General features: G+C 34.5%; 1 long non-coding RNA gene across 1 annotated transcript; it reads left to right on the top strand.

Moving 5' to 3' along the window:
* The first annotated feature begins 230 nt into the window (after positions 1 to 230).
* Positions 231 to 12,312, top strand: LOC119468824. The gene is made up of 3 exons (XR_005197595.1): positions 231 to 709; positions 8,933 to 9,108; positions 10,435 to 12,312. It is a non-coding gene; the product is annotated as an uncharacterized LOC119468824 (long non-coding RNA).
* The last annotated feature ends 228 nt before the right edge of the window (positions 12,313 to 12,540 follow it).

The following is a 12,540-nucleotide window of genomic DNA, read 5'->3' as shown; positions in this document are numbered from 1 at the left end:
CTGTGATACTCATATAAGATATATAGTGAACACGTGTCAAAGATATATTTGACTATAATGAGGGAACCAGCCTGATGACAAGGCTGATTCAGAGGAGGATGTGTGAGACTGAAGCGTATATCATCAGTGAAAGAAAGCAAATTTTTACAGGGTAAAAACAAAATCACAATTTGAAGAGTTATTTTTTCTACTGGACAGAATTTTTGCATTTTACCAGATAAAAATTACTGTTTTCAGTTTATCTTTTACAAGTCATTTTCTAATTTCACAGAGTCTATTTTCTAATCAGTGGTAAATAGTCATTCAACGTTCTCCAGAGCATCAGGTGACTATTACGCAGGCTAATCGTTGATACTCGGGCTTGACGTTAGAAGGACATGGCATCATCTTTTGGCCTTATTTTCAAGTTCTGGATAGTTTTTCTTAATATTTTTCTCTAATTGAAATGATTTCAACTGATATTATTTCTGTATGACTTAATAATGAACTTCTAAGAAGGTCACATAAAGGCCTCTTCTAAAACACACTCATCGTTCCTTTTTTCCTCTGTAGGAACTCATTATACAATGACAGATGGAGGCAGCATTAACAGTTCTGCACATTTACTGGATTTTTGGATCAACCAGTTCCAGATGTTGGTACATATCATGATTTCCATACTATTGACTGGGTGAGAGAAAAATGTACAGACAGAGAAAGGCATAGACGGGTAAGTGTTTTTAGTAACTTCTAAAAATATGGTGCATAATTAGATCATTTAATAATATATTTCTCCCAGTGATCTCAGGCTGCCAAAATATTTTTACATTTAATATAAATAAATGTCTACGTTTCATATGTGGTACATATTTTTTTTTCTTTTTCTGTGTTTAATTTTTTTAGTTTACACTTATACCCCGTATCTTTCCAGAAAGGATTTCAGGTAGCTAAAAAACAAGGAAATACAATAAGAAGTCAAAATAAGAAGGAAAGGGAAAAATACAGCACAGGAGTTGGAGAGAATAGGCCAAGTTCAAGTTATGGAGATCGGCATGATTTTTGGCTTGGAGCAGCACCGCAGTTCAAAGGCGAAAAAGGAAACTCATTGCGTAACTCTTACCTATTGAAAAATAGGAAATCTACTAGGGGCAGATAGTTTTGAGGGATTTTGCTGTTTTCTTTTATCCCCTTTCCAGTGTTTGATTCTGAGATATTTTTCAACGTGGATCCCAAATAAATCATATTGAGTGTTGTAATGATTCACTAAGTGTTTTTCTTAAAAATGGCTTTAACATATAAAAGTATAATATATGGATCCTTGTTGTTTGTGGTCATGACTTACTGAAAATGAAATCCAAAATTCATTTTATTATTTATTTATATTTAGAGACACAGCCTCACTCTTTTGCCCAAGCTGGGGTACAGTGGAGTGATCTTGGCTAACTGTAACCTCTGCCTACCGGATTCAAGCGATCCTCCTGCCTCAGGCTCCTGAGTAGCTGAGACTACAGACATGCACCACCATGCTTGGCTAGTTTTTATACAAAATATGTTTTAAAAAATATGTGTGTGTGTCTGTGTGTGTGTGTGTGTGTGTGTGTATTTTGAGACAAAGTCACCCAGGTTGGAGTACAATGGTGCAATCTTGGCTCACTGCAACCTCTGCCTATCAGGTTCCAGTGATTCTTGCACTCAGCCTCCCGAGTTGCTGGAATTACAGATGTGTGGCATCGTGCCAAGCTGATTTTTGTATTTTTGGTAGAGAGGCAGTTTTGCCATGTTGGCTAGGCAAGACTTGAACTCCTGGTCTCAAGTGATGCACTGACCTCAGCCTTCCAAAGTAGAAAATCTTATTGAAAAATAAAATTCCAAATCTCAAAAGGCCCTATATAATTTTGGTGTGGGAAATTTACTTGTCAATGCAAATGACTATTTATGCAAATTAATTATAAGCTTCCATATTAATGTATATGTGTGTGAAACCTAAAATTGAGATTACATTATATTGTTTATGAAAGGTACAGTTTCTGAGACTTATCAGATGACATATACTTTTAGGGCATATCTTAAAAATAAAATACAGTACATAAATCAGTATTTTAATCCAGTGATTCTTAAGCTTTTTGGCCTCAGATTCCCTTTAAACTCTTAAACAATATTGAAGACCCCCAAGGAGCCTGTGTTTACATGTTTTTTTATCAACAGATATTTACCATATTAGACACTAAAACTGAGGAATTTTTTTAGAAAACTAATTCATTTTAAAATAACAGTAACAAACCCATTATATGTTAATATAAATAACATTTTTACAAAAATATATTTTCAAAAAAATTTAGTGAGAGACATCATGCTACATTTGTTATAAATCTCATTGTCTGGCTTAATAAAACACTGCTGGATTCTCATATCTGCTTTTGCATTCAATATGCTATATATTGGTTTTATGGAAGTATATGAAGAAAATTCAACCTCATACACAGATAATATAGTTAGAAAAGCTATGAGTATTTTAATAGTCTTTTAAGATTATTGCAAATACTATTCTTCGATACCGCACTAAACTGACAATTGTTAATTTATTAAAGGTTAGTTTTAAGGTGTACTTTGAAACTGTATCAATGAATTTTGTCTTCTGTTACATTAACATGCATGGATTTTGAACCTTGAACTTTGAACACATGATTTTATAACATTATGCAATGGTCATTTGGAAAAATATTGATTCGCTGATTTGTGTGGATCTTTTAAATGTTGATACTTTTATTGTATAATGTAATATTTAAAAAATCACATTTGTTAATTTTACCTTTGATCTCTTCAGAGAAGTATCTAAGTATTGGGAACCTATCATCCTCACAGTGATAGATACAAGTTTCCTAAAATTCTCATTTTTACTGGAGAGTTCAAATTCTATCATTGGAAACAAACACACATTTATTTTACTTAAAGATGACAGGATTACTTGATTTCATTATTGAGAAAATGCCTGTGAAATTCCCAAGCTTGAAAAACCGTAATTTGGTGTCATTCTTTCAAGTAAAAATGGTATTCCGTGTAAGTATTTAGTTTATTTTGCAACTCAAATAAATTACACAAGTGCTTTTCTTTAGGATATAACCTCATACTTCCACATGCAGCAGACATGGGTAGTTATGCATAGTTCTTAATTCATCACCCAAAATATTAAAAGACTCAGTGATTGAGGCATAGCAGTTTTGACTGCTTCATCAAAGATGCTCTTATTTGAACCTGGCATTTTATTTATTTATTTGATTTTACTGGGAAGCATGGCAGTCAAGAATATAATGACTGCCAGCACATTTGAGTGCCACTGCCTGATTTTTGCTAAGGAGCCAGCAGTTTTGCCACTGGTTTTGCGTTTTCAGCAAAAATGTCAACACAGTGAAAAAGGCACAGAATGCCTTATATTATTTTGTAAACAGTTTTATCTTGCAGAGTCCTTGAAAAGGTCTCGGGGATCTCCAAGGTGTCCATGAATCATACTCTGAAAAATCACTATTTTAATCCAAAGTGCCTAGATCAGACACACTATAAATCCTGTGTCTTGTATGATCATTAGGTAAATAGAATTGTATTTAGAAGTATACATTCAGAGACATTAACAGGATTCAGGCTGGGATTTAAGTGTTTTTAAAGTGTGGTACCTGGGTAGTATCCATGACACTGTGTTCATAAACTTTTAGAGAAAACTGAGACCAAAGGAAACCAAAACAGGCTGGTGACAGTGGCTCCTGTCTGTAGTCCCAGTGCTTTGGAAGGCTGAGGCAGAGAATCACTGGATCCTGGGAGTTTGAGACCAGTGTGGGCGACTACAGAGACTATCTCTACACAACACAACAAAAATTAGCTGGGTATAGTGTCTTGTGCCTATAGTTCTAGCTACTTTGGAAGCTGAAGTGGGAGGATCTCTTGAGCCTGGGAGTTCGAAGTTACAGTGAGTTATGATTGTATCACTGCCCTTCAACCTGAGTGACAGAGAAAGACCCTGTCATCCTTCAAAACAAAAAACAGTTTTTCTCTGAGTATGTTAATGGTTAGTCTACAGTCCTTGAAAACATTGCAAATGCTATAGCAATATATGAAGTAGCCAATATGTGTCCTAGCTAATTTTATCAATCATCTCTCTTCCTAGACCAATTAAAAAATAGTTTTCAATATTTGGATCTGTGCTTATATAAACAAAATTTTTTAAAGCTGGAAAATTCCACACATTTATATTCTATTGTTCTTAAAACATTCTTTTTTCTTTCTTTTTTTTTTTGAGCAGAGACTCCCTCTGTTGCCCAGGCTGAAGTGCAGCGGTGTGATCTCGACTCCCTGCAACCTCCGCCTTTCAGGCTCAAGCAGTTCTCATGCTTCAGCCTCCCAAGTAGCTGGGATTACAGGTGTGCACTGCCATGCCTGGCTAATTTTGGTAGTTTTAGTAGAGATGGGGTTTTGCCATGTTGATGAGGCTGGTCTCAAATTCTTGGCCTCAAGTGATCCGCCTGTCTTGGCCTCCCAAAGTGCTGGGATTATAGGTGGGAGCCACTGTGCCTGGCCTACATTAAGTTTTAAAGTCTTTCTATGTCATTGCATATGCCCAACCTAATTCTTTTTTTTCTGTCAACTTTTTTGTTATACTGGTAGGTAGCCTTCCTACCCCAGATTCTTTTGAAGCAAATTGACATTCTGTAATTTCAAATATTACTATATTGGTATTTTACAAAATGGTTGCAGTTTAATTGTTGTCCCTTTTTTACTTATTAGTTTGCATATTTCTACAGATAGTTTACCCCGCATCAACCATTTGGATTCCCTGAAGTACAGATGGTACAGGAAAGGGAGAAATCTTGAAATACTAGGTTCCTCAGCATCCTCAAAGTTGACCAATGAGATTTTTTTGCTTGTTTGGTTGTTGTTTGTTTCTGTGTCTTCATGGACTCATGAATTTAAGTATATTTGTGTTTTTTATGGATTTAGGTGTATGTGTGTTTTAACAATCACAGTTATTATCCTTATTGATATTCATGTTATTCATTTTAGATTAGTGGGAGCTTAGTTTGCTATCTATGTCCTCTGTCATGTCCTTAAATAATCCTAATCCTAGTCCCAATTCATTGTAGACATTTCCTGCAGCAAAGCTAGAATCAGCCATTTTTCCAAGAAGTTCTGATTCCATTGAAGAAAACTATAATATAGGTAGAATCTAGGCAGCAGGTGGTATTTATTACTTCTGGGTTGGCTATTGCTTCTAGCCTCCTAAGTTTATATGACTCTTCTAATTTAAATTCATAACTATAGGGCTAAACCTTTAGTTCTGAAATCTGCATTTCCCTTAAGTCATGCCAAAAATCTGAGTATCACAAACATAGTCATTTCATTTATCCTGCAATACACACATACAACACTGTCAAAATAACAGTACCAACACCATCACCAATAATATGCCTACTGAAAAAATTTAGGTAATCTGCTTCCAGCCTCCCAGGTAGCTTGGACTACAGATGCACACCACCATGCCTGGCTATTTATTTATTTATTAAAGAGACTGGGTCTCGCTATGTTACTCAGGCTGGTCTGAAACTCCTGACCTCAAACAATCCTCCTGTCGTTGCCTTCCAAAGTACAGAGATTACAGGTGTGAGCTGTTGTGTCTGGCCTGTCCTTTATTTATTCCACCACAGTTATACATACAAATTACTTTGTTGCGAAGTCCCTTGGGATAGTTTCTTCTGTGTCATTATGTTACCAGTTAGGTGCACCTTTGATTCATTTCATTTTACTTCAATTTTTAAGGTTTGCTTTTTAGATTTAGTTTTGTTTCTTTATAAATATATGAAATATTTCCATGACTCCAAAGTTAAATGTACAAAACAGGATGTTCAAAGAAGTCTAGTTTCTACCTCTGTCCTGTCCAACCTATTGTCTTCTGCCTCTTATAAGTAATAATTTACATTTTTAACTTTATGGTTTATCTTCTGATTTTTAAAAATATAAGCATATATATTTATATTCCTGTCTTTTATCATACTTTTAGCTATCTTGCTTTTTTCCTGCATAACACTACATCTATCTCATTCTTTCTTAATTGCTGCAGAATTTTCATTACGTAGGTATACTGCAATTTATTTATATGATGCTATATTGATGAACATTTAAATGATTTCCAGATTTTTGTTAGGAACAGTGATGATTGAATTCTCTATACATACAGCTTTTTATTTGGTACACTATCAAACAACTACTTAAGTGACCTGACTGTGGTGCTGTGTAAGGAATTATATAAAGAAAACAGCAGTGACTCTGTCAGAAAATAATATTATCATGCTTTCTTACACATTACATTTGTTTTTATTGAGGAAAAGTAACATGGAGTTTAGTGGTTATTTTTGAAAGAAATAACCTATTTTTAATTCTAAAGAATGGCCAATATCTGTATTTGGTTGCTTATAGGATAGAAGGAGTAAAATTGCCTCATTCAACTTAGAACTTACTGAGTCATTTTAATGGAGCATTGTCACTTCAAATAGACCCAGTGTTTGAAATGCACTGGGTCATTGAATTCCAGCTGCAACCCTCCTTCAGAACAGTTAAGCACTGAAGTCCTGGGCTGAGAATATGGCTTTTTTAAAGCAACAATCCTAGTAGAACAGAAGAGACATGGACTAGTTAGGGATAGGTTTAGAAATACATTCTTAGAGAGGTGAGACTTACCTTTTTGTATTTTAGTAGAGTGAGATCTGGATCAAATCTATTACTCTCTTGTTAATATCTCCTAACTTCCTACACTATATCCAAGAGAGGACACTTTTGCCTTACACAGTAAAGAAAGAGCCTCTGGAGTCTACCAATGGGATCGGAGCTCTCCAAACCTGCCTATTAAAAGGCCTATAAGTTTTGGAGGTGATCCCTTTGTCCACATGATTATTCTGTAACACATTGTATTTATGGGCATGGCATTATTATACACAGATCCTATCTTTTAAAAAACATTATAATCCACTTAACTGCAGACCAGAGAATGACAGACAATTCAAACCATATTGTCTTACAAAGACATATATAAAAGATAGTTATGTGTACCAATTGAAGTTCAAATTTAATTCAATTTAAAACAATGTAGGTCAGATTTTATGTAGTTTGTGGACCCTTTGCACTCATCTCAAGGTGCTTATTAAAATGCAGATCTTGGCTGGGCATGGTGGTTCATGCTTGTAATCCCAGCACTTTGGAAGCCAAGGTGGGTGGATCACTTGAGCTCAGAAGTTCAAGATGAGCCTGGCCAGCATAGCAAGGTCCTATCTCATTTATTAAAAGAAAAACTTTTTAATAAAAAATAAAATGCAGATCTTGGGTAAAGATTTGCCATCTGCTTTACAGGTGTAATAACTGTCTATAATGTAGTGATTTTGCCCCAAACTTACCTTTTCTATTACTTAGTTCAGAAATTACTGTACCATGTATGGTAAATGAGAAAAATTGCTAAATTCTAGAATTGTGGCTTCTACTCATAGTTTGAAAAATGAAGCATAAATGTTTCTAATTTCAGATCAATAGGAAAAAAAGAATCAGCATGGGAAATGACAAAAAGTTTGTATGATATGTGGTTAGGATGGTTAGTAGTAACACTAACAGCATTGGCATCAGGTAAAGAAAATTTTTCCAGCAATCCTTTTTTAATTAACAGAAGTATAAATCATTCTTCCCTCATTCTCTCCATTTTTTTTTCAGGTACTGTTGGATTTTAAAAAGCATTTGTTTCTCTTCTTCCAAAAATCTTCTTAAATATAAGACTAGGAAGCAGGTGGCTTCCAAGTCTAGTCTTGGCTCTGTCACTTTAAGTGTTTATCCAGCTTGGCTGATCTTTCTGGGCTCAGTTTCTACATTTGTAAAATAGGTGGTTTGGATCAGATGATCAATAAAGTATCTTTTGATGTTAACATAATAAATAGCCAATATGTATCGACTGCTTCCTATGTGTTGAACACCTTTCTAAAAACTTTACATGTATTTAAACCTCATGGCAATCCTATGGTATCAGTGCTGTCATTGTCACCAATTTGCAGAGAGGGGACTGAAGCAGAAGAGAAGTAAGTTAGTCTGATTAAGGTCATACAGCTTAGTAAGTGGCTAAGCCAGGATTTGAATTAAAGCTGTCTAGCTCAAGACCCTGTCCCCTTCATCACCCTGCTATACAGCATGGCCACAAAGTCCCAATGTATGAGATTTTAAGAAATTGCTGTTGAGGACCTGAAAACAAATATTAAGCCCTGTTATAATCACTTTCAGCTTCCATGATGGAGGATTATGCTCAGAAGACCACAAAATTAAAATCTTTGTAGAGAATACAGGGAAGTACTGATAATTCTAATTGCCATGCATAATAATTTTATGGCCTCTGTGTATGTAACACACTGATGTTTTTATATGATAAGAAGGACCCAGATTTGACCATAAATTTGTGTATTTTTTATATTCTTACAGTAAAATAATCTTGATATATGGTTTTCTGTACTTTAAGAAAAAACTATAAATATAAATCCTATGAGTTTTGATAATTATTTCTAATGGACATTAAATTTTGACGAGATATCATTTACGTATAAGTCTGTTAATCAAGTTATGGATTGAAAAGTAGGTTTCAGAACTGCCTGCCAAGTAGTTGTCTTTTGAAGATATTTCAGTAGCTTTTAACACTGTTTTTTGAATCACAATTAATTTGAAGCTTTTTAAAATTCCGAACAAAGATAGAAATTTTGTAAAAAATAACTCTTCAGTTTTAAAATATATGTTTATAACTAAAATGTGAAAATCTTAACTTTATATGTAGTTCTTAAATTACCCTTTATTTAGGAGTCTCCTGCTTTCTGCTCATCTTTTATCTAGATTGTTCTCAACTCCCAAAAGGTTGACTTATTTTTTGACCATCTCCAGCATATTTTTACAGGGCATTGGCCGGATTAATAGACATTGCTGCTGACTGGATGACCGGCCTGAAGGTGGGCATTTGCCTTACTGTGTTGTGGTACAACCTCGAACAGTGCTGCTGGGGATCTAATGAAACAACATTTGAAGAGGGGGATAAATGTCCATAGTGGAAAACATGGGCAGAATTAATCACAGGTCAGTTAGAGATAAGTCTTGCTTTGTCTCAAGATGAATTAATAACTGATGTAGCAAAATGTTTCCAATTCATTTAATTATAGAATGAATTACACGTTAGATGATTGCATCCACATTAAATGGATCCACCCTCAACACACTGCAGCAAGAAAGAATTAAGTGCAGTATTGTTTCAAGAAGTTTTGTATCAAGAAGTTTTGTATTAGTTAACTACGTAGTCATATAACAAATTCACTGGATTGTGATGCAAAAATATTTAAGCTGTAGTAGAAAAGAAGTGACAGTTACTGCAGTAGGATCTGTGTAAAGTTACTAAGAAATCCAGTTATTAAAACTAATATATTACCAAGATTGGGAAGTTTAAATTATGAAAGTATGATTATCAGATAAGTTAGTAAAATCAACTTTCTAAGTAGAGATACATTAAAGAAAATCAGAGATTTTTATTTGTGACATAAAACATTTAAATAATTCATGTACTGTGATCTACAAAGAACATTCTAGAACTTAGGGTGTTATATATATTTTTTTTACATGATGACATATAGATGTATTTTTTTAATTTTGTTTTAGCTGAACTTCAGAGCTAAAAAGTTGCAGTAAGATGAGGAGTATGCTGTTTCTCACCTGGCTTAATTGAATTGAGTTTAATTTAATGATCTGGAAATTTGCAGCAGAATGAAATCTGAGTGCTGATGCAATTTGTTTCCACCTCTGTTTCCAAAAAAATGGTTTGTAGGCAGAGGTTGAAGTATACCTGAGTTGTCTTGGTAACAAGACTTTAGGGATTAGGAAAAAGATTAAATGGCCTCAAGGATCCTTGGTATATAGAGGCATTAATTTTTGGATTCTACTTAAATATTTTGTTCATATAAAGCTTTTACTATTGTAGAAATAAACTAGGAGACTTTTACACATTTTACTGAAGTTTCTTTTTTTTTTTTTTTTTGAGATGGAGTCTCACTCTGTCACCCAGGCTAGAGTGCAGTGGCACAATCTTGGCTCACTGCAACATCGCCTCTGGGTTCAAGTGATTCTTCTGCCTCAGCCTCCCAAGTAGCTGGTGTTACAGGTGTGTGCCACCATGCTGGGATAATTTTTGTATTTTTAGTAGTGATGGAGTTTTACCATGTTGGCCAGGCTAATTTGATCACCAGGTCAAACTCCTGACCTCAGGTGATCCACCCACCTCCATCTTCCAAAATGCTGGGATTACAAGTGTGAGCCACCATGCCTGGCCATTTACTGAAGTTTCTTATGGCAAGCATTTGCATTAGAGGTACAATGTAAATTAAAATTAATACTTTTGAATTATTTTCTTTTTAGGGTCCTGGTTCTTAAATCATGAACTGTATAACGTACATCTTCTGGGCTTTCAGTTTTGCCTCTCTTGCAGTTTCCCTGGTAAAGGTATTTGCTACATATGCCTGTGGCTCTGGAATTCCAGGGGTAAGCCAAGTCATATTTAGTGTCATTAAACATTATTATGGTGCGTATCTTTTTACCCTTAGTGACAAAAAAGTAGGCTTTGTTGGAGGGAGGGGCTGGTTTGTTCATAATATGAAAAAAGGCCACTGTGGCTGATTGTAGACATTGTTGAAAAACATTGTTCCCCATTGTCATTTAATCTTTTACTATGGAGGTTGATTTTTTTTTTTCTCTCACCACTAATTTAACACATGGCTAGGCAAATTTTCAGAAGATTTAGTTAAACATCAAGAGCCTGGAAAAAGTATCCTGTGACCTAGTGTTCTTTGATGGATTAGTTGATATTTTGCTGTTATGACCCTGATTTTAATACATTCATTCTCTTTTTGTAATTACTTTTTGATTAGATAAGTTAATTATTCTTGAATTTGGATATTTTATGCTTTGAGAAAGTAGTTGGTCACAGTGGGTCAATAGTACAAACTTTTGGGTTTTATTTTTCATTAAAATAAAGTTATATATAGATTGATTGAACTTGATTTGAACTTACTTCTTTTCTCCCTCTTTTATTTTTCTGTATTTAAATAAGTTACCAACTTTTTCCTAATGCATTTCTTTTTAAAATGGAATCGTAGTGATCTTTAAGGTTGTATTAAGAATATCTTTCATAAAAAGCAATATCATGCATTATATAACAGTTTTCATTCATCTTTCTTGAAATATAAAACACGATTCCGCATAATTACAGTACTCAGAGAAAACATAATATTCTTATTTCTGACACAATGTCCAAAATATATTTAAAACGTTATGCTTATTTTTACAACAGAAATATTCAAATTTGCCTCTTTCTTGGTTATGTAAGTAAATCCTTATAATTAAGATCTGTATTCATTTTAACATGGCCTGACATTTTGATTTTGTTCCTGAGATTCAGTTGCCCTCTCTCCTTTCTTGGGTAGAGAATTAGATCATGATATCAACTTATTATATGTAGCATAATAGGTAAAATTTTTGAAAAACTAACCATACATTTTTCTATAGGTTGCTAAAATTTGCAAGGTCGTTTTTGTGTGTAAAACAAGAAAATAACTTGGATTTGTTACATTCTTATGCTTCTGAAAGGAAATTAAGCTGCCTTAATCTTTGCCTTGTACATTAAAACTATTTTGAGTGCATTCATTATCAGAGGTTACTTGGGAAAGTAGACTTTAATAATTGAAACCATCACATCAGTCCTGGCTGTGGCATCAGGCTTGAGTTTAGGAAAAGAAGGTCCCCTGGTCCATGTTGTCTGTTGCTGCAGAAATAGCTTTTCTCACGTCTTTCCAAAGTATAGCACAAACAAAGCTAAAAAAAGGAAGGTAAGTGTCTTTTGTAGTTAATTTGACTGAAAAATATCTATTATATAGAGTTTAAGTAAATAATTTCTTTGTGTAAAAATAACAAATTCTGTACTCAGATTAAAAATTTTGAGATGAATTTGTGCTGTTTTGCTTTTCCTGAATAATCTATAACACGTTTCTGGAACCCATTCCCAGTGTTGCTGACTTAGTCTTATATTATAGACAGCTGATGTCCATTGGGTTTTAGTTGCATTTCACAAAGATCTTTTATGTGTAAATTAATTTTGATTATTTCTAATTTATGTTCTGGAATGTAACAATTGACCATTTGAAGAAATACTTTAGGTAGCTTTGAATATTTGCTGGATTAAAGTAGTAAAAGGAATACAGACTCTTGGCCAGGTGCAGTGGCTCATGCTTAGAATCCCAGCACTTTCGGAAGCCAAGGTGAGCAGATCACCTGAGGTCAGGAGTTCAAGATAAGCCTGGCCAAAATGGTGAAACCCCATTTCTACTAAAAATACAAAAATTAGCTGGGCATGGTGGTGGGCACCTGTAATCCCAGCTACTTGGGAGGCTGAGGCAGGAGAATCACTTGAACCCGGGAGGCAGAGGGTACAGTGAGCGGAGACTGTGCCACTGCACTCCAGCCTCGTCG

This window comes from Cebus imitator, unplaced genomic scaffold, assembly GCF_001604975.1.
Source record: "Cebus imitator isolate Cc_AM_T3 unplaced genomic scaffold, Cebus_imitator-1.0 Scaffold499, whole genome shotgun sequence".
Lineage (NCBI taxonomy): Eukaryota > Metazoa > Chordata > Mammalia > Primates > Cebidae > Cebus > Cebus imitator.
This window is presented reverse-complemented; position numbering and strand designations above follow the sequence as displayed.